This window comes from Armigeres subalbatus, chromosome 1 (genome assembly GCF_024139115.2).
Source record: "Armigeres subalbatus isolate Guangzhou_Male chromosome 1, GZ_Asu_2, whole genome shotgun sequence".
Classification (NCBI taxonomy): domain Eukaryota; kingdom Metazoa; phylum Arthropoda; class Insecta; order Diptera; family Culicidae; genus Armigeres; species Armigeres subalbatus.
In genome coordinates this window covers 281,796,570-281,821,289 of record NC_085139.1, presented here as the reverse complement: position 1 = coordinate 281,821,289, position 24,720 = coordinate 281,796,570, and the positions used below count along the sequence as shown (strand labels likewise).

The following is a 24,720-nucleotide window of genomic DNA, read 5'->3' as shown; positions in this document are numbered from 1 at the left end:
TCTACTAGTCGACCCGGCAGACGTTGTCCTGCATAGTAGGCGAAAATGCGCGTTGTTAACTGCCTATACGAAATTCTCATACAAACCTTTTTTTAGTTTTTCACGATTTACTCAACTTAACTAATAATTTTCGCATGAGGAAATATCATATAAACCCGTCGGAAACTATAACGAACCTAACTGCTGAAGGAATGAAGAAAATCCGTACAGCCGTTTTCGAGTTATGCGGATACGAACACAGACCATTTCATTTTTATTATATAGATAGTGTTATAGAGGGGCCCTCCTTAGCCGTGCGGTAAGACGCGCGGCTACAAAGCATGACCATGCTGAGGGTGGCTGGGTTCGATTCCCGGTGCCGGTCTAGACAATTTTCGGATTGGAAATTGTCTCGACTTCCCTGGGCATAAAAGTATCATCGTGCTAGCCTCATGATATACAAATGCAAAAATGGTAACCTGGCTTAGAAACCTCGCAGTTAATAACTGTGGAAGTGCTTAATGAACACTAAGCTGCGAGGCGGCTCTGTCCCAGTGTGGGGATGTAATGCCAATAAGAAGAAGAAGAAGAAGTGTTATAGAATAAAGCTTGGTGAATTATTGCTACTCCATAATCGATCAGAATTAGAGTAAGTTGCACCCTGAAGGCGTTGGTACTCTCATACTTACTTGTTTCATACTTATTATACATATTATATATTTTATACGATATGTTTACCCAAGTGTTTACCATTTCTATACGTATTGAAACCACCCAAGGGGTATCATGAGATGAGAGTCTAACCAATAAATGAGGATTGCGTACCAAGAACTGAATAAAGCTCGCAATACATTCAATCGACAATATAATTGGTTTCAGTATTGCACGGAAGTGGATGTTACTAAGACTAACATTTATATGTAAGAGTAAAGTAATTTACGTATGAATAATATCACAAAATTTTATTTCAAATGCTTTTCTCCATACTTATCCCAAAATGAATTAAATGTAATAGCTAAATCATGTTGCTAAAAAAATCTCTCTCTCAGTTCCTCTGCAACCATTTGATGTGATTCTGAGAGATCGTCAACAGAAGGCGTTTCAGTAAAACTTTCGAATCGACATGTTAAGCTCTGGTGCACTGCTGCAAACATGCAGCACACTAGGAGTAAACTTTTTGAAAGCAGTGTATCAAAAGGAATCAATAGTTAAGTTTCTCAATAATAATCTTCTTCATCGAAAAAATATTTAGTAGACTAACAGGTAACAGGTCATTGTATTTTTTTTTCGAGAAATGCTCTCATTATTGATGAAATTTGTGTAAGGTGGTTATTCACAAATTGCGTGACGAATAATAAAAAAAAAACTAGAGGTTCATTACAAGAAGTGGCGAAGCGGAGAGGGATGTTGAAAATAGTAATTGTACGTACTATATCGATCTTCCCTAGATGTCCTTCACCATACAATTTTTTGGCGGTAAATTCATGCTAGACCATCGTACATCTTCTTGTTGATCGATTTGAATATAAAGAATTGAACTCATGGACAATTTGTATTGTCGTACATGTTCAACGAATTCTACAATGTGTCTATAATGATGTAACGAAGTCCAGTAGAGCTATTCCAACTCATAAAAATAGATGGGATGACGTAGATCTTCATGTTGATCGATTTGAGTATTGAGATCTGCACTCATGGACAGTTTGGAGTGTCGTCGATGTTCAACGAGTTCTGTAATGTATCTATAATGGTGTATCGAAGTCCCGTGGAGCTATTTCCACTCATAGAAATAGTGGAGACCTCAAAGATCTTCGTGTTTGATTTAAATATTGGAATTTGAGCTCAAAGACAGTTTGGAGTGTCGAGCGAATTCTGTGGCGTGTCTCTAATAGTGTAACCAAATCCCGTGGAGCTATTACAACTCATAAAAATAGTTGAGACATCGAAGATCTCTATGTGGATCGTTTTAAACATTCTGATCTGTACTCATGGATAGTTTGGAGTATAATAGATGTTCAACGAATTCTGTTATGTATTTATAATGGTTTAATGAAGTCTCATGGAGCTATTCCAACTCATAAAAATAGTGGGGACATCAAAGATCTTCTAGTTGATCGATTTGTAAATAGGGATCTGAGCTTGTTTGGAGTTTGGAGTGTCGTACATGTTCAACGAATTCTGTGGTGTATATCTTACTGTGAACCGAAGTTCCGTGGAGCTATTCCAACTCATAAAACTAGTGGGGACATCGAAGATCTTCATGTTGATCGATTTGAATATTAAGACCTGTACTCAAGGATAGTTTGGTGTGCCATAGATGTCGAACGAACTCTGGTGTGCCTGCAATGGCGTTACGAGGTATCGCGGAGCTATTCCACCTCATAAAATTAGTGGGGACATCGAGGATCTCTATGTTGATCGATTTGAATATTAGGATCTGATCTCAGGGAGAGTTTGGAGTGTCGTAGATATCGAAAGAATTCTGTGGTGTGTCTGTAATGATGTTACGAGGTATCCTGGAGCTATTCCAACTCATAAAACTAGTGGGGACATCGAAGAGCTGCATGTTGATCGATTTGAACATTAGGATCTGTACTCAAGGAGAGTTTGGAGTGTCGTAGGTGTCGAACGAATTCTGTGGAGTGTCTGTTATGGTGTTACGAGGTATCCTGGAGCTATTCCAACTCATAAAACTAGTGGGGACATCGAAGATTTTCATGTTGAACGATTTGAATATTAAGACCTGTACTCAAGGAAAGTTTGGAGTGCCGTAGATGTCGAACGAACTCTGATGTGCCTGTAATGGTGTTACGAGGTATCGCGGAGCTATTCCACCTCATAAAAATAGTGGGACAACGAAGATCTTCATATCGATCGATCTTAATATTAGGATCTGTACTCAAGGAGAGTTTGGAGTGTCGTAGATATCGAACGAATTCTGTGGTGTTTCTGTAATTATGTTACGAGGTATCCTGGAGCTATTCCAACTCATAAAACTAGTGGGGACATCGAAGATCTGCATGTTGATCGATTTGAATATTAGGATCTGTACTCAAGGATAGTTTGGAGTGTCGTAGGTGTCGAACTAATTCTGTGGAGTGTCTGTTATGGTGTTACGAGGTATCCTGGAGCTATTCCAACTCATAAAACTAGTGGGGACATCGAAGATCTGCATGTTGATCGATTTGAACATTAGGATCTGTACTCAAGGAGAGTTTGGAGTGTCGTAGATGTCGAACGAATTCTGTGGTGTGTCTGTAATTATGTTACGAGGTATCCTGGAGCTATTCCAACTCATAAAACTAGTGGGGACATCGAAGATCTGCATGTTGATCGATTTGAATATTAGGATCTGTACTCAAGGATAGTTTGGAGTGTCGTAGGTGTCGAACGAATTCTGTGGTGTGTCTGTAATTATGTTACGAGGTATCCTGGAGCCATTCCAACTCATAAAACTAGTGGGGACATCGAAGATCTGCATGTTGATCGATTTGAATATTAGGATCTGTACTCAAGGAGAGTTTGGAGTGTCGTAGATATCGAACGAATTCTGTGGTGTGTCTGTAATTATGTTACGAGGTATCCTGGAGCTATTCCAACTCATAAAACTAGTGGGGACATCGAAGATCTGCATGTTGATCGATTTGAATATTAGGATCTGTACTCAAGGATAGTTTGGAGTGTCGTAGGTGTCGAACTAATTTTGTGGAGTGTCTGTAATTATATTACGAGGTATCCTGGAGCTATTCCAACTCATAAAACTAGTGGGGACATCGAAGATCTGCATGTTGATCGATTTGAATATTGGGATCTGTACTCAAGGATAGTTTGGAGTGTCGTAGATGTCGAACGAATTTTGTGGTGTGTCTGTAATTATGTTACGAGGTATCCTGGAGCTATTCCAACTCATAAAACTAGTGGGGACATCGAAGATCTGCATGTTGATCGATTTGAACATTAGGATCTGTACTCAAGGAGAGTTTGGAGTGTCGTAGATGTCGAACGAATTATGTGGTGTGTCTTTAATTATATTACGAGGTATCCTGGAGCTATTCCAACTCATAAAACTAGTGGGGACATCGAAGATCTGCATGTTGATCGATTTGAATATTGGGATCTGTACTCAAGGATAGTTTGGAGTGTCGTAGGTGTCGAACTAATTCTGTGGAGTGTCTGTTATGGTGTTACGAGGTATCCTGGAGCTATTCCAACTCATAAAACTAGTGGGGACATCAAAGATCTGCATGTTGATCGATTTGAATATTAGGATCTGTACTCAAGGATAGTTTGGAGTGCCGTAGATGCCGAACGAATTATGTGGTGTGTCTGTAATGGTGTAATGAAGAACCGTGGAGCTGTCCCAACTCATAAAAATAGTGGGGACATCGTAGATCTTTTTGTTGACCGATTTGAATATTAAGATCTGAGTTCAAGAACTGTTTGGAGTATCTTAGGTATTGAAAAAGATCTGTTATACTGCAGGACAGGTGCGGGATATTATCATAAAGCATTTCAATTTCAATTATTTAATCAGAATGTGGTAAAAATGGTGTTGATTCCTTAGAACATCAAAATTAGAACTCAAGGATAGTTTGGATGCTCTAGATCATCCTAGTGACCATAACCTGACCTGGGCAATATTTTTCCTGGATGGAACAATTAATTTTGAACATTTTGCTGAAGAAAGCAAGGCTCTATCTCTTAAAACTGATTTTCGACAACTGATTTTCGTCTTGGGTCATATATGACCCATCCGGATTGAATCGGTTAAAGCAATTTTACCTAATTGAATTAGGGTGTACCTCAAAAAAACAGTATTTTTGATCTACTTTTTTTGTTTTAGATTTCTCGAAAAAGTCGTCTTCAGGTAACTTAACTTTTAGTAACTTTAGTAACTTTTAGTAAAATTGGTGAAACTTGAGATAAAAAAATAAAATATCCCCAATTTATGTCAAAAAATTGAATATTAATTTCTCTTTCAAATGCCGTATAAATATATTTTTTTGGTCTGCCCTAACCGGAGATATCAACTTATGAAAAAAATGTAATTTTGACAGAAAAACGATTATAACTTTTGATCGGAAAAAGATATTGAGCATATTTACCCATCAAAAGTTGCATTTTTTGAACTCTAAAAGTCACCTGAAGACGACTTTTTCGAACTTTCGACGACTTTTTTGAAATCTAAAACAAAAAAAGTAGATCAAAAATTCTGTTTTTTTGAGGTACACCCTAATTAATTAGGTAAAATTGCTCTTAATCAGCCAACTTAAGAGCTACAGAAAAAGTTTTTTTGCCAAAATTGATTGGAATAAGCTACGTTACAACTTTGTAAAACATAACATGTCAGTATTCCGAGAAATAAAAAAAAATATTTTTCTTATTTTTTTTATATGATGGGCCACCCTATTTTTTGGTTGAACCATAATGATGGCCTTACTATTTCGAACAATTTTGTAGAACAAAAGTTTTTTCTAAAAAATAAGGTTTTGGCGTAAAATGCATCTTTCCGCGTAAATCTGTATCCTGGACCATAGTGCAATGGATGGAAGCATGAGATTTCCTCTCCAACTTCAATGTGCACAGTCCGTGAGCTCTAGTGTATTTTAAATGGTCGATAACGTCGCTGGCCACGTCCTCACGGTCTATCGCGGATTGGAAGGAGTAGATGATGCAATCACTCGCCCACGGCAAGCCTATAACACCTTCACCACCACGAGTTCATACGGATTTTTTATCTTAGGTTTTATGTTTCTATGGCACAGGTTCGTCTTGGTTAACGTTTTTTTACGAGTAATTCTTATTGGATGCCGAAACGAGTTTTTTGCTCATTTATAATTCTAACAGTTATCTGCTAGAACTAGTCAAGTTGTAGGTATAGGATAGAAGACGAAAACGGTCTGGAAAATCCATTTCCAGTTCTAGTGATTGCTAGGCATTAGAGATATATGGAAAGATAAAAAGTAGGAGGATTGGATCGGGCCAGAAATTAACCCCAAGACCTCCTGCGTATGCAGCAGAAGTCTGCCACTCTATCGCTGAGTGCGAAATCTAGCATGCCGGTTATTGGCGTACCGTTAGCGCTCGCCACTCGTTTCCTTCAGCTCCATCTTTCTCGCACCCGATGCGTCCTTGTGAACGCGAACCCGCATCATCCAGCCTGAGGTGATCGTGGGTCTGATCCCCGTGGTATTGCTCTTCTCGGCTCTTTCGAGAACACGGACCAAGCAACCCTAAATAATGGTTCGCCGACCTTCTTTAACAGCCACTCGGGCACCGCCATCGACGTGACCGCAGCCAGTCGGTCCATACTCCCATCTCTAAAATGGAAAGTGTCCACCGACCTATTCGGGAGCAACCACTATCCGATTTCGGTCACAGTCCACGCTTTGCTCCCGGACATCACCCGGAGACCAAGATGGCGCTACGATGCCGCCGATTGGAAGGTTTATGACCACCACCTTCAACGCAAATTTAAACGAAACGCACCCACAACTCATCCTAACTTCACCAAAACCGTTCTCGATAGCGCCGGACGAAAGATTGTCGGATAACACGCGTCTTGTGGTTTAGGCGAAAAGAAAAGGCCCTTCGAGTGCGACGGAGACTACCGCTGGTCATCCTAACAAGGCAACTGCCCTCCAAGACTATACAGAAAAACACTACGAATTCAGGTCAGTGATTCAAATAGAAAGAGAAAATAGTGGAGGATTTTCTCGACTCGGTAAACCCCGGCCAATCTGCGGCTGAGATCTGGAGAAAAGTGAACGCACTTAGCGGTAAACGAAGATCTTCCCCCATCCATCTCGACACACCGGATCGCACCATCTCCGATCATCCTGAACAGGACTTGGACTCCCTACGTCCTCCAGCAGTTGAAAGAGTGGGGATTTTCCGGCAACCTCCTTGCTTTCGTTCGGAATTTCCTCACAGGGCGCTCTTTTCAAGTTATGATTGGTAATCAAAGCTCAAGGACATTCACGGATGAAACAGGAGTTCCACAGCCATCCAATGCGTGCGAGGACACGTCTGCAAGTGGAGACATCAGCTGTCCGGACCTAGCCTTAAGTTGAATGACCAGCCATCCCCAATAAAAACAAAAAATGTGGAAGTTCTCGGAGTCTCCATTGACCGGAACCTCTCGTTCCTCCCGCACTTCCACGAAGTCAAAGTAAGTTGTCGGACCATGCCTAAGCCTCATCGAACGAACAACAGGAGGCTCCGGTTAAAGATCGGGGAGGCTATCTCTGATACCCGCCTGTTCTATAGCCTGGAACTGGCCTGTATCGCCCACCGTCACCTAGTCGAAACTCTGTCACCGACTTTTAATTCCTACGTTCGTGCCTCCACAGGACTGTTACCCTCATCACCAGCCGAGTCTGCCTGTACCGAGGCAGGCATCTTGTCTTTTCACCACCGTGCGCTAGCGCACAATGCCGTCTCTTTCTCTACTGCCGGAGAATATAAGATCCCTCTCCTCACTGAAAGGGACCGGATTCTGCACTCGATGGCCGGCGTTGGTCTGGCACGAGTGGCACAAGTCCACTGGCATGGAGCGAGGAGCTGGCACTCCTCAACAGCCAATATAAACAGCTCCAAAGCTTGCTACTTCCGCAGGGGTGACAATTCCATGGCTCTTAGAAGGTCGGTGGCCGAGCTCCGAGCTTAACAGAGATTTCCCCAACCACGAACACAGGTTAACGGATGGGTCGGTTTCGGGCCGTTGGGGCCGCATTGGGGTCACCGGGACCGGTTTCACTGTGTCAGACAGGATATGTGCAGCATCTTTTCGGCCGAAGCAGCCGCTGCATTTATCGCAGCCACCTATCCATCCAGGAAACCAATCCTCGTCCTGTCTGACTCTGCCAGCGTCATTTCCGCACTTCAGAGCGACGAGCCTAAGCACCCCTGGATCCAAAACATCTTAGCAAACATGCTCCCGAACACGACCTTTGCCTGGATTCCGGGGCACTGCGGAGTGCCTGGAAACATCACGGCAGATCTCCTTGCCGGAGTCGGGTATATGGACCAGCAGTTTAAGATATCCGTCCCATTGGATAAAGAAAGCCATACGAGAAAACTGGGAAAGTTTCAGGTTTGCCACAACATTTGGATACCTTCGGAAAATTAAGGGGACCACATCGGCATGGGCAGGCCTATCTAACCTGAAAGAACAGCAAATCATTGGCTGGCTCCGAACCGCACACATGCGGCTCTCGCATAACTTCGATGGGAGGTCTTTTCATACAACCTGCGACGTCTGTGATGTTCGCAACACCGTTGAACATTATGTCTGTCGATGCCCCAAATATCTGCCCCCTTTAGGGATACCTAGGGGATACCTGTTAGCATCAGAGATGCACTTTCCGACAACGCTACCAGCACCGCTACTCTTATCTCTTTCTTAAAGGACGGTGGCCTATACAAACTAATTTAACGGTTTCACGGGCTTCCCGAGGTCAATCTTGGAAGTAAGCTCCCACAACGTGAGGCTTTCGGGCATTTCTGGGTTACCCCAAAGCTATAAGTCTCCACCCCTCCAGTGACCGGGCTGCTGTAAGGAAATATGTAAGAAACAAAAAAGGAAAGAAGGAAAAAAGAATAAGGAGGAAGGAAAAAAAAGGAAGTAGAAAGGAAAAGGAAAAGAGGAAGAATGAAAAAAGGAAGAAAGAAAAATAAAGGAAGAAAGAAGGAGGGAAGAGAAAATATGAAAAATGTACGAGGAAGAATAAAGAAGGAAAGTGGGAAAAAGTAGGAAAGAGAAGGAAAACGAAAGAAGGCAGAATCAAAGAGGAAGAAAGAATATAGAAGAAGATATGAAGAGGGTGGATGACCTTAGAAGAAAAAAAAGGCAAAGGGGAGAAGAAAATTAGAAAAAGGTAGAAGGAAAAAAGGAAAAGGAAGCAGGAAGAAGGAAGACGGAAGACGGTAGAAAGAAGAAGGAAGAAAAAAAGAAGAAAGAAGGAAAAAAGAAAATGAAGAAAGAAGAAAGAAGAAGGAAAAAAAATAAGGAAGACGGTAGAAAAAAAAACAAAAGGAAACTAAAAATGAGGAAGAAAGAAGGAAGGAAGAGAAATAACGAAAGAGGATCAAGACGGAAGAAGAAGGAAGAAGAAAGAAAGATATAGGAAGAAAGGAAAAAACATTGAGAAAGAAGTAAGGGAGAAGGAACAAGTATGAAGTAAGAGAGAGAAGGAAGAAGAGAGCAGAAAAAAGAAGGGAAGAGAAAGAATGTTGAGGGGAAAAGGAAGAAGGAGGTGAGGAAGGAAATTCATAATTTTCGTGGCCCCGGAATTGTTCAGTTCCTGAAGGGAGCTGGCCTAAACCACTAGCTGTTGGTCTAGCCGCGGCAGCCGTCTGGGGTGGGCACAGAACTGCCGTAATCAGAAAAAATGACGTTTTAACCATTTTCCGAAAATGGTGATAACGAGTAGTACTCATCGTGCTCTTTAACAGAAAAATGGAAAAATAGTATGTTGTAAAATGGCGCATAGGTCACTTTTTCAGATTACGGCAGAGAAGGCCTCTTTTGTTCCCGGTCTCAGGGTTACTGGTGATTTTTTAAATTTTAACAAAGACTTTTATTCAAATGGCAAACAACACTTAAATGTGTGGATGAATATGCTTTCAAAAACAGGGGATGCTGTACGATCAGGTAGCCAGCGGATGGCTAGGTGGGCAACGGGTTGCCATACGAACCAGGCGATTACCGATGTGGTAGACGGGCCGCGTTGCAGAATGCGGCCGCCGGGAAGCTGTTCAGTAATGCGGCCAACGGGTGATCGAGGTGGCCGTCGAGCGGTTGAACGATGCAGGAGCCAACGAATGGCTAAGTGGTGATGCGGCTAGTGGGTGATAGAGTCGCCACCGAGCGATAAAGCTCGCTACCCTGAAGATGTGAGAAGGCAGAGCAAACGAACCAATTCCAGCGAAGACGCGAATGAGATGGTGCGTGTACGGTAAACAGGCCAACGATACCAGTGCTGTTACGCGGCTACACGTTCACTCGGAGAAGACCGGAAACTGGGAGCTGCACGAGCTGATGAAGCAGTACTTTAACATTGAAGAAACTGCAATAGCTATACCCCTAGAGTCAGAGGATGACAAGCGAGCTCGTAAAATCCTGGAGACAACAACCCGTAGGGTTGACGGCCGTTTCGAAACCGGGCTTCTCTGGAAGTACAATAAGCTGTCTTTCCCAAACAGTTATCCACTGGCTGTGCGCAGGATGCAGTCGTTGGAACGGCAGCTCGCCAAAGAACCAGGACTTCGAGAACGAGTAAATAAGCAGATAGCCGATTACGAGTTGAAAGGGTACGCGCACCGAATAACCCCAGAAGAAGCTGAATCGGCAAATCCAGATCGTGTGTGGTATCTTCCGCTCGGCATAGTGAGGAACCCGAAGAAGCCGGAGAAGGTTCGACTGATTCGGGATGCAGCAGCGCGAGTGAATGGTGTCTCGTTGAACGACATGTTAATAAAAGGACCAGATATGTTGATGTCCCTATTCGCGGTCTTACTGCGCTTCCGTCAGAGACCAGTTGCTGTGTGTGGAGACATCCGAGAAATGTTCCACCAAGTTCGAATTATCCAACATGACAGACAGTCACAGCGGTTCGTTTATCGGGAACAGCTAGATCAGGAACCTCAGATCTTCGTCATGGATGTAGCGACGTTTGGTACGACTTGCTCACCGTGCTCTGCACAATACATCAAGAACAGGAATGAAACTTTGCAACACAGTTCCCGAGAGTTGCTTCAGCGATCATCAACGCCCACTACGTTGACGATTATTTAGACAGTGTAGATACGGTTGATGAAGCGGTTCAACTGGTACAAGAAGTAAAATATGTACACGTGCAAGGAGGATTCGATATCAGAAACTTTTTGTTAAACTCCTCCGCGGTTCTGCGACGTTTGAACCAGACCGAGAACGTACAGGACAAATCGATGAACTTGGACAAGATTGCAGACGTCGAGCGTATCCTAGGGATGATATGGAGACCTACTGCGGACGTATTCACCTTCGATAGCTTTATAAAGGATGACCTTGCAAAGCTACTAGTGGAAGGACAGACGCCAATGAAACGTCAAGTCTTAAGGCTTGTCATGTCGCTGTTCGACCCAAATGCATTCATCGCACATTTTACAGTACACGGCAAGATTCTTATGCAACACATTTGGAGATCTGGTACGGATTGGGATGAAAAGATTGTAACAGGCTTGCATGAACTATGGAAGGATTGGACGCAGCTCTTGAGGCGATTGGGTGAAGTCGAAGTTCCTCGTTGTTTCTTCGGTACGACAAGTAGTAGAGTAGAGTGGGGCAAGAGTACGCACTTAGTTTTCAATCGATCCTGTGGCCCTTATGAAGCAAGCTTCTGCATATCAAATCAGTGTCGATGATTCATATACTCTTCCTTTATGTTACCCAGTGCAAAAAATATTGAAATTATTGATATTCGTTTTAGTAGAACCCTTATTGCAAGACAAGTGAAAAACGCACTCTTACCCCACCGGTGGGGTAAAAGTGCGCATCGGGTGGGGTAAGAGTACGCATTTATCCAATCATGTGCTTTAAGTATATATTAACACAAATAAGAGTTAATAACATTTAATTGATGTTTAATGAGCATATATTAGGGAACGTTTAAAGATTACGTAACTCTTAAAGGGGGAGGGGGTCCTAAAAATGTGCATTTTCATACGAAAAACCATTGTTTTTTGTATATACAAAAAACTACAGAGGTAAAAATATATATCAGGTTTCACGTGGCGTATACAAAGGAATTTTTCTTAAAGAAAGTCCACCAATCACGTAATGTAAAATTTGGCTATTTCATCACCATTTTCCCCTATATTACACTTTTTGTATGAATCCTCTAAAAATCATATGGATCGTCATACATCTCACAACCCCTCCCAGCTAAACGTTGCGTAATTTATGAATGTTTCTTTTGATTAAATGAAATTATCATTTAGATGAAATTGTGTTTTCGTACTATGTTTAGGTGTACAACAAGTCCTAATACAATTTCATTATTTCGCTTCGGTTTCTTTGTTCGCTAAGTCCTTTCTAACATCGAATTACTTCAACTTATCCTAAAAACTTGTTATAATTTCGAATTCTGTCCTATATTACCGAAAGACAACAAGCTAACCGTGCTGCTCGTCGATAGTTATCACCGTCGCTTTAAACATCAGAACCGTGAAACGGTGTTCAACGAGATTCGTCAGCAGTTTCGTATTCCGAAGTTGAATATTACAAAGTGTCACCAAAAACTGTCAGCACTGCAAGGTTCAAAAGGCTGTACCTAAACCACCGATGATGGCGCCGCTTCCGAAGGTTCGATTGACGGTGGGTGGGTAGGTGGGTAGCACTGTTTACGTGTCACACTACGCGGGCGGTACATCTGGAGATAGTCCACAGTCTCTCCATGAAGTCCTGTGTGATGGCAATTCGCAGATTTTGTGCACGCAGAGGATCTCCATCTGACTTCTACTCCGACAATGGAACCTGTTTCCGAGGAGCTAACAACCTGTTGACGGAGCAGCTAAAAACCATTCATGAAGGTTGTGCAGTGACGTTCACCAATGCGGGGACGAGCTGGCATTTCAATCCCCCATATGCCCCCCATATGGGCGGTTGTTGGGAGCGCATGGTGCGTTCGGTAAAGGCCACGATGGGAGACATTTCACAACATGCTCATCATCCAAATGACGAGGTCCTGGAAACTGTGGTGCTGGAAGCGGAGGCGATCGTCAACTCACGATGACTGACGTACGTTCCACTGGACGATGCCGAACAAGAAGCGTTAACCCCGAACCATTTTCTGCTATACGGCTCGAGTGGTATACTACAACCGAAGAGTCCACTGGTGTGTGATGGAGCTATATTGCGTGACAGTTGGAGGTTGTCGCAGTATCTAGCGGACGTGTTTTGGAGACGTTGGGTCCGCGAGTATCTCCCAACAATATCAAGACGGACGAAGTGGTTCGAGCCCGTGAAACCCATGGAGCCCGGAGATGTGGTTGTTGTTGTCGAGGAAAACAAACGGAACGGATGGCAGCAAACTCGTGTCATAGACATCTCAAAAGGAAAGGACGGCCAAGTCCGAAGTGCAGTGGTAAAAACCGCAGGAGGGATACTAAAACGACCAGTGGTGAAGTTAGCTGTACTGGATGTCCGCGATTACCAGAATCAAGGAACCCTGGATCTGCACGGGAGGGGGGATGTTTTTTTCCTAATTGATTTATTTTAGGCTCATTTGTTTTGTATACAACTCCACGGAGTCGATAAACTTATTGAATAACAAACTTATCTTATCTATATACAGCATTTTTTCGCGCTTTTTTGCGAGCCGCATACTTTTCTTGTTCTAGCAGATCTTCCCCTTTCTTCTTCCGTTGTTCCTCAGCGTATTCTCGCATCATTTTTTCTTTTTTCTCTGTATAATTCAGTATACCCTTGCGTTCATACCACAGCTGATCAGTTTTATTTTTAAATACGATTTTCGTTGGATCCTGTTCTTCTTCTGTTTCCGTAGATTGCTGCATCTCCTCGTCCAAAACTTCGATTGTCTCCTCCTCGATAACTTCCTATTCGGCACATTCTTCATTTTCCTGGATTCCGCTTACTACTCCAGCATAAGTGTTTGACGATCTCTTGGGCTTCTCTTGATTCCGTTCACTTCGCAGAGGACATGCATCTTTGTCCTCGTAGAAAATTCTGCCTCTATGATTCGCGATTTCCAGCGACGACGGTATTTCATGTTTCACATCTATGAAGACGCCGCCACGTACACCCGTGTACAAATGATCGAGCCCCAAATTCACTGGAAATTTTTCGCGAACTGGACACTCCACTGTACCGTATTGCCCAAGCAACAAAGATACATCTGCATCGGGTATTTCTGTTGGAAGGTCAAACACCTGGACATATCAAATGTTGCTGCCCGCAAAAATCATTCGAACTTCCACAGCCCTTCCACTCGAATACCGAAACTTTTACGGTTCGCGTGCATCCTGCATGGCTTCTGAAGAAGTGAACTTCACGAATAAAGACCGGTCCTCAGTAGTTTTGTATACAGTTTCCATACGATTAACATCGGTGTCTAACTGTTTCACAAAACCGGCAATCTCAACCCATGTTGGACGGGGAGCGGACAGCGGAAAACGGAATTGCACCGTATTCACTAGCGTCATGAGATTGTTTTTCTTTTGCATTATCGCTCACCGCAAGGCACAACGAACGAACGACCGTATTGATCCACACACAAAAGGCAAAAAACTTCTGTTCGGTACATACAGTACCTATTATCACGTGAAGACAACGTTTTTGTCCGTCCGATTGCAACGACGGCAAAATGCAAACTGGGAGGGGGATGTTGAAAACCACCATTCTTCCAACACTGCTAATAGTAGTGCAGATTCCGGACGCTCCCCTGCAGCTGTCATCGCGACGGAACGTCAACGAGAAGGAAGGGAAGAATGAAGGATAAACAATCCGAATTCGTTAACTAGCAGTGTCTGTGTCGGCCAAATTATTACTACTCCGTTTATGTACCTCAGGGCAGTTAATTTTGTTGAATCCAGTCGACACCCTCCCGTGTCAAGTTCTCCAGATCCTATAATTCTCCGTTAAACCCGAAATCTGTCCACTGAAGTTCCGTTACAAGCCGTTTGAGGCAGGAATACGCTTAGGCTCCATTCTGGGTTAAATTCCGACACGTGAGTTAGCTAATTTGTTAATCTAAATTGAAAATCCCTATTAAAACTACCTAAAACTTATTCTACTATAAAACCTAAATAGATGCTAGCTAAAACTTATTTCTAAAATTGAATTCCTAAATTTGTTCCTAAAATTAATAATAAAACACACCCATTTGTTAGGTTAAAAACAAGACAAATAAGAAGCGTTTTGAGTCGAGGTTTCGTCTATTGTAAGTACTAGATGTAGATTATCGCTGAAGTAATTATTAATAAAAAATTACAGCTTTAAGCTGCTTCTGTTGAACTGCTAAACAGAAGTGTTTTCCACCGCCCCGAAACCGTCCGATTCTCAACAAGACCCGTAACGCTGGGTAGACACCTTTACGTGGTGTGTTACGGGGTAAGATCTACCACGGTTACATTGCCAGCTACAGGCAAATCCTGACCCAACGAATACCTTCCTCATTATCCAACTCCGTGGTACTTATGAGGGTGTCGCTAAGTCGGTGGCCTTTCGTTAAGTAAGTACTACATCAACACTTCCTTCCTCTCCCTAGTTACGGTGAAGATGGGCGTGGCCAGGAGTAGTAATCCTCATGCTTTTTGTTATTTTTGTTTAAGACTGGAATCAAGGACCACTCCCCTTCTTGATTTCTGATAGAATTCTAGATAAGGATCTCAAAAGTAAAACATGAGTATCACTAGTGTCCAATCTACGAATTACACCGTAACAATGCTAATGCTAATGCATTCAATGAAATAAACTCTTCCAGTCTCCTGGACATGCTGCTAAAACATCAGTCTCACTGGGACAAGTTTGCAGGATGTGAATGCGTCATCCGCCCTTTTTTCGACATACAATTTAAGCTAAACAAGTTTTTGCTATTTTTGTTTGAATAAGTGCTCTATCAGCTTCCAATGATTGTTGGGCTATACTCAATTCCACGCACTAAGAGTAAGTGAAGATCTATCAACTAAATATGGAAATCTCATCTCATCACTTCTCGCTTAACTTCTCAAAAGGTAACGTAAGTAACATTTTTTTCATGAAATAATTTGAATATTGCAATCAATAGACCAATATGAAAGCTTTTGATTGCAGTACTCAAATTAATTCATGAAAAAAATGTTACTTGAGTCCTTTTGAAAAGTTAAGCGAGAACTGTCAGACTGACAATTCACTTCACGTTTTCATACAACCGAGATCACATAAACATACTCGTTATCGTTCCTCACCTATTTGTAAGGATGGACGTTCATGCCTTACTGGACTTATTTGCCCCAATTTACCTTAAGAAATATAAAATCAAGGTAAAATATGACGTAGAATATGCAACAGATTTTCATAACCCTAATACACGAAAACATATTTGAGCGAACAAATGCAAATAATTTGAGCGAAAAAATAGCAAACTCATTGATCTGAACATAAGCACATTAGCACGTTGTTTTAATTTTGAGCAATTATGCATTCAATTTGACTTGCTATGTTTTGACAGGGCAAGTGAATTGAACAACAACAACAATTGATCAATTCGCATTGAATTCAAGCGACTAGTTCAATCCACTTGCCCTGTCTTAACGTGGCATAAGATTGATAACGTTGTTTCGAGAGAGGCCTATGCTTGAGATAAGGTGCTTGATCGGTGTTGCTATGCCGTTCAATGTGGTAGAACGTGTTTAAGTGATGTTTTTGGTTTTGGGTACGTACAAGAAATCGTTTTGCGTAGCTTTATTGAATGGAAAATACCCCAAGGGGACGATAACTCAACAGAATGCCCAAGCTGTTTCGTTTGTTTGGCAGTGAATCTACAGTTGCAGTGCATATTCGTTTTAATTTTATAGATGCCTTCTTCCATATAATTTAAGTTAGCAACGCAGTCACATCTCATTAGTACCATTATTGCCCAACGGTGCACGCACTTAGCCAACAAGCTCTCTCTTATATATCGAGCTAGAATGCGTTTTAACATTGCTTCTATTTGATGTACTATATATTATGCTCATTAGAATAATGTCACAGACATGTGTGAAATCTAATTAGCTTCGGCGCATCATCATCTACTACAGACATCAAATTTGAAATCTAACCTTTTATCGCGTTAGAGATTGCTTGTGAACCGCTCTTACTTGAAACTCACCGGCCTTTACTCGAAATCTAAACAAGGGAAGACGTTATATAGTTACTATGTATTAATGAAAGCTGCTATTCGCTTGAGGAACTTATTCCGGCGGTCTTGAAGACGACACGATGCTTATCTTATCACCAGGGCAATTGTTAGACTTTGTGGCGAATATTGCACAGACTGCTTACAGTAGTCTGGTGGATTTGGAATGATTTATTTTAATTCCAAATGGGACATTGTTCACGTTTGCCATACTCGAACAAAGAAAAGCCAGGTCGGTCAATCATTCAATGTGCAACTAAGAATATTATGCAGCTCAAAGTGACGGATTCAGTACACCACATTGTAGGCATGTAGAACATCCAGATAATCGGAAGAAATAGGAAAGCTCTGACAGTTTAGAGGGTCTACTGAACTTGAAGAATTGAGGTTTGAATAGATTTTAAAATGTATGTATTGGAGATTCAAGGCAAGTTGAGTTGGTTTGTCATTTGTCAATTCCACGGTTTTCAAATTTCAACAGAAAATCCTTCGCAATTTCCGTACGAATTTTTTCTTAGTTTTTACGGAGAGTTTTTCAAAATTTCAACAAGAAATTGTACGGAATTTTCGAGCAAATCATTGTTATCTTCACGAAAAATTCTCTGGAGCTTCAACGTGATATTATAGAGATCAATCAGAAAATTCTACGGAAATTCCACTGAATCTCCGGAATTTCCACTGAAAATTCTGCGGACTTCTTCAAATTTCAATTGGCGTGGAAAACTACAGATCAGCGAGACATATACTAAACGGCGGCGCGCCGATGCAAAAATATCGGCGGAGGCGGCGTGGCGCGGCGGCGCACACCTCTACGTATGATAGCCGTTTTGAAAAATTGCTTCTTGAATTGCTAGGAAATGTTTTAAAATTTACTTCCTAAACATTCAGTTTTCATTTCTGATCTCGGCAATGTCCGTTTTTTGCCTGTACTGATCATGCACAGTGGTTTTTTGCTGCATCAATTCGAATGTGATCATTGGTAATCATTACACATGAAAATGGATAAGAATTCATTTTACGGTTGTCCGTCGGCAAGTGTACAAAAAGAAAAGATGCCAACATTTTTCGCTGCAACATCAAATCCATCCGCTCAGCACGTGCACCAAACATCTGCTCTTCTGAGGTAGAAGTACGTAAATATAGGAACGTCAATGTCCTCGTTATTCGTGTTATCAACGCCTGTTTTTATTCGGTTCAACGGGCTTCGAATACCGATCGAAGTGTAAAATCCGTATTGAACCTTTCGGGACTCGTACCGTTGTAAAAAGTACATCTTCGAAACGCTTGTCGCTCAAGAGCGCCGGGGCTGCGTGAGTGGTTGAGGACCATGCGAGTTTCTGAAGGTCTAAAACAATGCACAAAACCATTTAATTTTTATTGGCACAGTGCCACTAGCGTTTCTCTTCTTTTAGGCTTTTATTGCCAGCTATTTGATTTTGCTTGTAACTAGCTCCTTATTGACTCTTAACTTAATATTATAGATGCAATGCAACCTAATATATGACAAGCACAATGATACTCTTGTCCAGAGAAGTCCAGAAAATCTCTAACCTAAAAGATCTTCTTTCCTGCTTGGTATGACTATCTGAGTCTTGATTTGAGGCCACTAGCATTCTGCTACTATTGGTTGAACTAAAATGATTCTGTAAACGGCATATTAGATTGACTAATGTCAAATTCTCCCAACAGTATGGATCAATCCAAGTAATTATTTTATGCCATGCACATATTTAAGCAGCCGAAAGCGCCATTAATTACCTCTATTCTAGCGCCAATTCGTGCATTTGCCAAAAAGTATTATTAATAGCATCTTGAAAATAAACTTTTTATGACCGCACCATTTGAGTGTACTATCATCGAGTCGGCATCAGCGAGGCTTGTTTGATTGGCATTTTTTATTAGCATTATCAAGCACCGCAAGTATTTATAACCTAATGTCAGCTTTATTGTGACAATCTCACCTTAATGTTTTCAAAAATCATATAATACCTACCACTTTGCCTTGACTGAGCAACGACGTACTGAACTGCTCCACGTTGAACCCGGTTTTGGAACAATTAGCATATCAGTGCGAACAAAATTTCTCAAAAACCAAATAGTATCTGACGTGGAAGATATGAATTCCAAAGTCACGAGTACGTTGTATTCCTCGAGGGAACTTGATCTAATTTCAAATAGCAGCAAATCACCCGACGACAGTTGTCTGTAAACGTTCGTACCGGTCGCGTTCAAATAGGTACTCCCGCAAGGGTGTCAAGTTCAAGCGTTGTCTTCTAAACCCAGTTTCTCTACAGTCGCGGAAAGGTCGTGTTTCATTCATAAGTCTACCGACGGCAGACTAAACCGAACCGATTGTGGCTCTGCAGAAATCAGGGGAAACAATGTTTTATCAATATTATTAATCAGCAACGGTATGGCTCCTCTGTGGTTGTGTGCCTCATCCTCAAGTGCAAGTGATACGACGAGTGGATACGATACGCCTTTTAAGCTGATAAACAACCGTCGCCATCATACAATCGGAAACGGTTATTCGGTCGAGTAAATATGTATGAAATTACAAATCATTGCGAAATTATCGCTGGTGAATGCGGCTTGATTATTGCCCCCAGTGTACACGCGGTCTTAGAGGTGTTCACAATTCGATAGTTTTTGAATATTGAAAAAATCAATTTAAAACCAATACTGGATAGATTGTCGGATTTTGGTCCGGGACCGTGACTCCACCAGCAGCTTTCCATGATTCATTGGATTTTCGCTGAATGATTGGCTCGTGTTCCTTCGGGAATTCCTCCGGAAGTTCCTCCGGGAATTCCTCCGGAAGTTCCTCCGGGAATTCCTCCGGAAGTTCCTCCGGGAATTCCTCCGGAAGTTCCTCCGGGAATTCCTCCGGAAGTTCCTCCGGGAATTCCTCCGGAAGTTCCTCCGGGAATTCCTCCGGAAGTTCCTTCGGGAATTCCTCCGGAAGTTCCTTCGGGAATGCCTCCGGAAGTTCTTCCGGAAGTTCCTTCGGGAATGCCTCCGGAAGTTCTTCCGGAAGTTCCTCCGGAAGTTCCTCCGGAAGTTCCTCCGGAAGTTCCTCCGGAAGTTCCTCCGGAAGTTCCTCCGGAAGTTCCTCCGGAAGTTCCTCCGAAAGTTCCTCCGGGAATTCCTCCGGAAGTTCCTCCGGGAATTCCTCCGGAAGTTCCTCCGGAATTCCTCCGAAGTTCCTCCGAATTCCTCCGGAAGTTCCTCCGAATTCCTCCGAAGTTCCTCCGGGAATTCCTCCGGAAGTTCCTCCGGGAATTCCTCCGAAGTTCCTCCGGGAATTCCTCCGGAAGTTCCTCCGAATTCCTCCGGAAGTTCCTCCGGGAATTCCTCCGGAAGTTCCTCCGGGAATTCCTCCGAAGTTCCTCCAGAATTCCTCCGAAGTTCCTCCGGAATTCCTCCGGAAGTTCCTCCGGGAATTCCTCCGGAAGTTCCTCCGGAATTCCTCCGGAAGTTCCTCCGGGAATTCCTCCGAAGTTCCTCCGGAATTCCTCCGAAGTTCCTCCGGGAATTCCTCCGGAAGTTCCTCCGGGAATTCCTCCGAAGTTCCTCCGAATTCCTCCGGAAGTTCCTCCGGAATTCCTCCGGAAGTTCCTCCGGGAATTCCTCCGGAAGTTCCTCCGAATTCCTCCGAAGTTCCTCCGGAATTCCTCCGGAAGTTCCTCCGGAATTCCTCCGGAAGTTCCTCCGAATTCCTCCGGAAGTTCCTCCGGGAATTCCTCCGGAAGTTCCTCCGGAATTCCTCCGGAAGTTCCTCCGAATTCCTCCGGAAGTTCCTCCGGGAATTCCTCCGGAAGTTCCTCCGGAATTCCTCCGGAAGTTCCTCCGAATTCCTCCGGAAGTTCCTCCGGGAATTCCTCCGAAGTTCCTCCGAATTCCACCGGAAGTTCCTCCAGGAATTCCTCCAGGAATTCCTCCGGAAGTTCCTCCGGGAATTCCTCCGAAAGCTCCTCCGGGAATTCCTCCGGAAGTATCTCCGGGAATTCCTTCGGGAGTTCCTCTGGGAATTCCTCCGAAAGTGCCTCTAGGAATTGCTCCGGAAGTTCCTCTGGGAATTGCTCCGGAAGTTCTTCCGGGAATGCCTCCGGAAGTTCCTCCGGGAATTCCTCCGGAAGTTCCTCCAGGAATTCCTCCGGAAGTTCCTCCAGGAATTCCTCCGGAAGTTCCTCCGGGAATTCCTCCGGAAGTTCCTCCGAATTCCTCCGGAAGTTCCTCCGGAATTCCTCCGGAAGTTCCTCCGGAATTCCTCCGGAAGTTCCTCCGAATTCCTCCGGAAGTTCCTCCGGAATTCCTCCGGAAGGTCCTCCGGGAATTCCTCCGGAAGTTCCTCCGGAATTCCTCCGAAGTTCCTCCGGGAATTCCTCCGAAGTTCCTCCGGAAGTTCCTCCGGGAATTCCTCCGGAAGTTCCTCCGGGAATTCCTCCGGAAGTTCCTCCGGAATTCCTCCGAAGTTCCTCCGAATTCCTCCGGAAGTTCCTCCGGGAATTCCTCCGGAAGTTCCTCCGGAATTCCTCCGAAGTTCCTCCGGAATTCCTCCGGAAGTTCCTCCGAATTCCTCCGAAGTTCCTCCGGAATTCCTCCGGAAGTTCCTCCGGGAATTCCTCCGGAAGTTCCTCCGGGAATTCCTCCGGAAGTTCCTCCGGAATTCCTCCGGAAGTTCCTCCGGGAATTCCTCCGGAAGTTCCTCCGGGAATTCCTCCGAAGTTCCTCCGAATTCCTCCGGAAGTTCCTCCGGGAATTCCTCCGGAAGTTCCTCCGAATTCCTCCGGAAGTTCCTCCGGAATTCCTCCGAAGTTCCTCCGGGAATTCCTCCGGAAGTTCCTCCGGAATTCCTCCGAAGTTCCTCCGAATTCCTCCGGAAGTTCCTCCGGAATTCCTCCGGAAGTTCCTCCGGAATTCCTCCGGAAGTTCCTCCGAATTCCTCCGAAGTTCCTCCGGGAATTCCTCCGGAAGTTCCTCCGGAATTCCTCCGAAGTTCCTCCGGGAATTCCTCCGGAAGTTCCTCCTGAATTCCTCCGGAAGTTCCTCCGGGAATTACTCCGAAGTTCCTCCGAATTCCTCCGGAAGTTCCTCCGGGAATTCCTCCGAAGTTCCTTCCTCCGGGAATTCCTCCGGAAGTTCCTCCGGGAATTCCTCCGGAAGTTCCTCCGGGAATTCCTCCGGAAGTTCCTCCGGGAATTCCTCCGAAGTTCCTCCGGAGTTCCTCCGAAAGTTCCTCCGAGGATTCCTCCGAAGTTCCTCCGGGAATTCCTCCGGAAGTTCCTCCGAATTCCTCCGGAAGTTCCTCCGGAATTCCTCCGAAGTTCCTCCGAATTCCTCCGGAAGTTCCTCCGGAATTCCTCCGGAAGTTCCTCCGGAATTCCTCCGGAAGTTCCTCCGGGAATTCCTCCGAAGTTCCTCCGGAATTCCTCCGGAAGTTCCTCCGAATTCCTCCGGAAGTTCCTCCGGAATTCCTCCGAAGTTCCTCCGGGAATTCCTCCGAAGTTCCTCCGGAATTCCTCCGGAAGTTCCTCCGGAATTCCTCCGGAAGTTCCTCCGGGAATTCCTCCGGAAGTTCCTCCGGAATTCCTCCGAAGTTCCTCCGGAATTCCTCCGGAAGTTCCTCCGAATTCCTCCGAAGTTCCTCCGGAATTCCTCCGGAAGTTCCTCCGGGAATTCCTCCGGAAGTTCCTCCGAATTCCTCCGGAAGTTCCTCCGAATTCCTCCGGAAGTTCCTCCGGAATTCCTCCGGAAGTTCCTCCGGAATTCCTCCGGAAGTTCCTCCGAATTCCTCCGAAGTTCCTCCGGGAATTCCTCCGGAAGTTCCTCCGAATTCCTCCGAAGTTCCTCCGGAATTCCTCCGGAAGTTCCTCCGGAAGTTCCTCCGGAAGTTCCTCCGGAAGTTCCTCCGGAAGTTCCTCCGGGAATTCCTCCGGAAGTTCCTCCGGGAATTCCTCCAGAAGTTCTTCCGGGAATTCCGCGTCTTGCGGAGTCCAAAGTACGTACGATTTCCAGCCACTATGCGTCTCCGAATTCCTCTGCTGGTATCATTTTCGGCAGTCACCAGTGAGCCCAAGTACACAATTTCTTCTACCACCTCGATTTCGTCACCACCGATGCAAACTCGCGGTGGGTGGCTCACATTGTCTTCTCTTGAACCTATAATTATTTTTTTTTAAATCTACGTGTACCTTTTTACTGGCAAAGATTTTCGGTTTTTGCTACATCTTGTGCCCATTAATAGTGATACATGAGCGTTTTGTTCCAACAATCTTGAAATTTATCAAGAAACTTCGCATATTTCTCATTACTGCCTTCAGACACATCAGTCATAACACGTTGGTATAATTGAGTTGCAGAAAATTGCTATTTTGAATTTTATTTTCGAAGTTTTTGGAAAAATGCGTCTCCTGTAAAATGTACTCAATGCGACATGTACCATTTTCGCTGGCTCCGGATCAATTAGTAGTAGACCGTTTCTCGTTCGTGAAATGCAGATGATTATTATCTTTCGATAATGATTTCGATTTGGTTCCGACAATTTTTTAAAACTTTTGCAAAAGAAGTAGAACTTGAAAAAGTTTTTCAAATTCAGTTTACATAAGATTCTATCTAAATATGCAAAAGTCTCTGATAATTAACTAAATTTGTGTGATTTACACATTTGCGCTCACGCAGTCCCGCTTCTGTTGTGAACAAAAAGCGTGCTTTTTTCGAAGGTGTTGTACTTTTTACAACGGCGCGAGTCCCCGAAGGTTGAGAGGTTTACAGTTTGGGGTTTTTGCCTGCGGCCCCATTCAAAATACATGGGTACAACAGATTGGCGGATTTTTTTCCGGACTATCAAGCCTCAACTAAATTCTAAGACTATTTTGAGCTAAACGAACATCCCTACAAACACACACACAATTGCGCCGAGGAAAACAACCAACTAGTCCCGGCCAGCCGGCGGCGGCGTCGCTATCGTTTCTCAAAAACAGCGTGCCCCACCAAAAGCAACACCACCAGCAGCAGCTGCTGTGTCGAATCAAAACACGCGACGACGAACGGACACGGGGAGACGGGTTGACAATCGGCTCGCGGTGTTCTCCTCCTGTCTCTACAGCCACAGTGTAGAGCGCGCCCCAACAAAGATATGCACATTCAAGCCCCAACGGCAAACATACCCATCAGTGTGCAAATCTGTTTCGTACAGTGAAGAATCAGTCAACTCGGTGTCCCCAACAAATACCCTCCACTAAAGTGCACTTCAATAGGCTGTGAAGGGAAGATAATTGCCTGCCATCCGTCCGTCCGTAACGCGTAGTTTCGTGGAAACGTGTGAAAATTCTAAAACCCGTGACCCGTCCAAAGGGAGTGTGCCGCGAAACGAAGACGTTGTGCGATCGAAGTGTTTGAAAATTTAATTCGCGGGACCCGATCCAGCGAAGAGAGTGAAGATTTCCCCCAGAATAGTGCGGTAAACACACAACATCGCAGTGCGATTACGTAAACAATCGGGGCTGAATGGAAAAATCCGATTTTCGCCGAAATTTTCCTCGCAGCTGAGACCGAATATGCAACGCCCTGCACCGCACGGATATTGCTTGGTCACGATCTCGATGCATGAAGTTCACCAAAAAATAGTGGAAAACAAAACCGAGACAACTGAGAAAACTCGTGGCCTGTTCCGTGTCGAAAGTCATTAATATCCGATCATTCCGTGGTAGACAAGTAGGAAAAACACTTGACGCGGCTCTGAAAACAGAGAATGAGCGCGAAATGACGCAGCCACCCAGTTTGAAGAAAATGATTGGGGGAGGGAGGTGGAATAAAATGAATAAACGCGTACAATTGCAATTCTTACGGGTTTTCATGT

At 43.9% G+C, this 24,720-nt stretch overlaps 1 protein-coding gene across 4 annotated transcripts in view; it reads left to right on the top strand.

The window, feature by feature from the left end:
• The window catches only part of LOC134207650 (AMP deaminase 2), a 100,878-nt gene that overhangs the window by 5,027 nt on the left and 71,131 nt on the right, over window positions 1-24,720 (top strand). For 3 of the 4 annotated variants that reach the window (XM_062683418.1, XM_062683416.1, XM_062683417.1), the window contains exon 1: window positions 23,991-24,321. The exons of the other annotated variant lie outside the window; for it this stretch is intronic. The gene's annotated coding sequence lies outside the window, so the exon portion shown is untranslated. Of the gene's footprint in view, window positions 1-23,990; window positions 24,322-24,720 lie in introns of those variants that run through there. 4 annotated transcript variants of the gene reach the window in all.